This window comes from Tupaia chinensis, unplaced genomic scaffold, assembly GCF_000334495.1.
Source record: "Tupaia chinensis unplaced genomic scaffold, TupChi_1.0 Scaffold000049_1, whole genome shotgun sequence".
Lineage (NCBI taxonomy): Eukaryota > Metazoa > Chordata > Mammalia > Scandentia > Tupaiidae > Tupaia > Tupaia belangeri.
In genome coordinates, this window is record NW_006159507.1 from 2,270,639 (window position 1) to 2,274,642 (window position 4,004).

Below are 4,004 nucleotides of genomic sequence, written 5' to 3' on the forward strand. Positions count from 1 at the left end.
CCACCCCCCCCACCCCCGCTTCCTTTTTGTCCTGTAATCAACATTTGCTAATGAATGGAGTCGGTGCACCCCTCTAAGCTTCAGTTTCTCCATGTGTGGACTACAGTCGCCAACTCGCCCGCCTTGAAATGCTGAGCTATGAGGTCATTTGCTCACTGTGAAGTGCCGTGACGTGCCCAGGGTGCGGGGCTTTAGCTCGCTGTGGGTGAAGTCGAAGCTATCCCTGACCTTGGCACTGCACAGGCCGAAGGGGTAGAGGCTGTGGGCCAGGCCCTCACCTTTCCCAAGGATCTCTGCCTCTCTCTAGTCCCCTGATCCGTTGTACTAATTCTCCCAGGATCAGATCTCACCATCCTCCTCGGCTGGTCCCGGGGCCTCCCCTGAGGCCTGGCTAGGCCGCCTTTTCTTTCTTCACCTTGTAACTCCATCTGCCCAGCTGGTCCTGGAGCCGGGCCCCATCCTGTCTTCCCCTGGAGAGCCCCCAGCAGGCAGGTTGGCTCAGAGAGCTGGAGAGCTGGGGTTCAGACGTTCTGCCCTCGGTGTGCTGCAGGCTCTGGAACCCTGGGCGGCAGCTGCAGCTCGCACTCGGCCCATTCCTGTGAGCAGTGCTGTGTTTGTTGTCCAACTGCTGGAATTGACGGCCTGCAATGGAGGGCGTGGAGACTCAGTTAATCCTGTCTTTCCCCTTTCTTCCGAGGGTGGCCTTAGATGGGGACGTTTGGGTGGTGATGAGTGGACGCCATCGACAGGTAGCCAGTGTGCGCTGGCGCCTGCCCACCCTGCCACAGGGAGCCTGCAGCGGGGACTGGCCAAGCCACAGCTGCAGGTGCTCAGCCCTCTTATTCCGAGGTGGGACCACTCGGTGCAGTTCATGCTCCAGGCTCCCCACGGGATCAGGGGACGCTAGACTGGAGCTGAGGCCACATCCTGGTTTGGCCCTTCCCCACCCTGCTCTGCCTAAGGGCCCTTCCTCAGTGAGTCATGTAAGAGTCACCATCCCAGGTTCTGTTTCTCGGGACACCCTAGCACGGTCGTGAAGGGAAGTGATCAGTGTTTAAGACTGACCTCAGGCAGGCGACAGCATAGCGGTAACACAACGCCCTGCTGTGCTGGACTCATGCAGGAAGGCCCCTGGTTCATGTCCCAAGACCTTCCTGTGCATACTGGGTGTGTGCGTGTCCATGGTCCAGGCTGCTGAGGCTGGAGATGGATCGCAGTGTGAAGACCCTCTTGGGGGCATGTCTCTCTCTCTCGTGGAAGAAATAAGTAAATAAATAAAATTTGAAAACCCACTATCTGCCCTTCCTGGCATTGCCACACCTCTGCCACTGCCTTCCATCCTCAAGTGGGCCCTTGCCGACCATCCTGAGCACACACCCAGCCATGCCCATGGTCCCTGCTGGGCTGGAGTTTTGCTGCTTTCTGTTGACTTGCCGGGAATGGCATCTAGGGTGGGCTGCAGCCCAGGCCTTTGTCAGAGGTTTTTGCTGTAGGGTGCGTGCGCTCACCAGAAAGACAGAGAGAGAGACAGAAAGTGACAAATCACCCCTCAGGGGGGATGGCCATGCTGCATCCCTTCTCCTCCATTCTCCTCTCGGGGTCTTGGGCATACACGCACACTCGCCCGGCGTGAGTTTAAGCCGCTGGGTCTGGGACTCGAACCATAGTCGACTACATGGGAGTCCAGTGACATAGCCATTATGTTAACTGATGGTCCCGTCATGAAGAGTTTTTAAAGGCTGGCGGGGCCCTGCCACCCCCCTGTCCTGCCAGGAATGCTCCCGTCCCCTCTCCTCACTCTGTGCCAATACGCTGGCAAGGTGAGCCTTGCTTCCCTTCAGCCAGTGTTTTCCGAGGTTTAGCTTGGCAGCCTTCCGTGCCGACCTTGGCTGGCTTAATGAAGTTGGGGAGGCTCGGTGCCAGCTCCCCATTAACACGGCCTTTGCGAGTGCCTCAGGGGCTCCCAAATCTTTTGGCTCGCTCAGGTCAGGAGGTAGAGAAGGTGAGCCAGGCAGGAGAGAAGAACCACAGATTAGTGGGGCTAAGATGCTGTGTGACCTCGGACGAGTCACGCCTCCTCTCTAGGTTTGGGGTCCCCTAACTGTAAAGGGAGGACACCAGGCAGTCCCTCCCAGTTCCCTGCTGTACCCACTCACTGGAAATCGTCTGTTGGGTGCCAAGTGTGTGCCAGGGACTCTTCTAGGAGCCTGGGATATAATGGTCACATCTAACACTTACTAAGCACCCGCTGTCTTCCAGGACAGGCATAGTCAATAATCCTTATAACCTTTCCATAAGGAGGGATACTGTAATGATGTGATTGGAGGCTCTGGAGCTGGACTGAGTTCAAATCCTAGCTCTGCCACTTCCCAATTGTGTGTTTTTAAACAAGCTGGACCTCTCTCCGCCTCAGGTCTCTTACCCATAAGAGAGGGAGTAATTGTACACATCTAGGGCTGCCGGGAGGGCACAGTGGTTTGGACTTGTACAGTCCTTGGAGCAGTGCTGACTCCATGGTAAGAGCTCAGTATGGGGGAGTAAGTGTGAGGGCAGTGGCCATACCCTTCTACAGAGGAGCAAATGGAAACTTTCTTTAAAAAAAATTATTTATTTTATTTATTATTTTTTTTAATTTGAACAGAGAGAGAGAGAAACAGAGGGGGAAAGTGAGAAAGCAAGCCACCAGATCGGGGACTCAAACTGCAGTCAACCATGTGGGAGTCTAGCACCTTAACCACCATGCCACCTGCCAGCTCCCCAAGACTTTCTTTTTAAGAGAGATTTTTGCTACAGGGCACATGCGCTCAATGGAAAGACAGAGAGAAAGACATAGCAAAAATGAGAAATTGCACCCCCAGGAGGATGGCTGTGCCTCAATCCTTCTCCTCCATTCTCCTCTTGGGATTTTGGGCATGCACACACACACGCCCAGAGTGGGTTTCAAGCTGCAAGGTCTGGGACTCTCACTGCAGTCAGCCACGTGGAAATCCAGTGACAGAACCCTTATGCCATCTGCTGGTCCCACAAACTGAGACGTTTAAGCGATTGCCTAGGTCACCCAGCCAGGGGAACTGAAGGAGGTGTGGAAGGAGCCTCTGCATGGCCTGCACCCAGTGCCAGGGGCTCTGCTCACCTCCCTTAGCCCCCGGACCATAAGAGGTCACCGGAGCTGCAAACCAAGGCCAAGGCATTTATAGCTTGGAATTACTCATTTCTAAGTGTGTCTGACCAAGCCTCCACGTACATGTGTGCAAGCGTGCATGGCTGTACACGCTCATTTGCACACACCTGTGCATGCACAGTAGTCATCAGGAAGCGCCTACCGTGTTCCGTTTATGTGACGTTCGAGAACAGGCCAAGCTAAACCTGGGCAAGAGAAATCAGAACGGCAGTTGTCTTCAGGGATATTGTGACTAGAGGGGAGTCTGAGGGATGACGGAAACACTCTGTCCCTTAACTGGGCTGGTGGTTCCACAGGTGTGTGCATTATCAAGGATCATTGCACCAAACATCAAATGTGCGCATTATGTGTAAATTCTACATAAGTAAATAAAAGTGCCCTGAGAAAAATAATCAAGAGCTCTTTTTCACTGAGGCTCACAAACCACGTGCTGGGCACCATTCTAGGCACCTGACAGGTGTCGTGTCCTTTAATCCCCACAAAGGCCCATGTAGCATGCCTGCTGGTACAGGCTTGGACTTGCCTGTGAGCACATCTGGTGCTGCTTATGGACAGAGTACACTTGCGCACCTGTGCACTAATTTACCCTTGAACTTGGGGCCTAAGCAGGCATGCACAAGGGTGCACGTGTATCCAGAGCTATGTCCATGAGAACAGTGTCTACTGGCACCTGTGCGCTTCACTGGCGAGCATTAACGAGCTGCACTCTGCATTGCATGGGCTCGTGCTTGAATGCTACTGGCGCGCATGTAGGGGCCCTGGTCTGTGTAGACAAATCAAGCACTGTTATCAGACAATAATGGCAGGGGATCGACAGCCAACC

General features: G+C 54.3%; 1 protein-coding gene across 1 annotated transcript in view; it reads left to right on the forward strand.

Annotated features, from left to right (window-relative positions):
• The window catches only part of KCNB1 (potassium voltage-gated channel subfamily B member 1), a 116,499-nt gene that overhangs the window by 30,462 nt on the left and 82,033 nt on the right, over positions 1-4,004 (forward strand). The window lies entirely within an intron of this gene.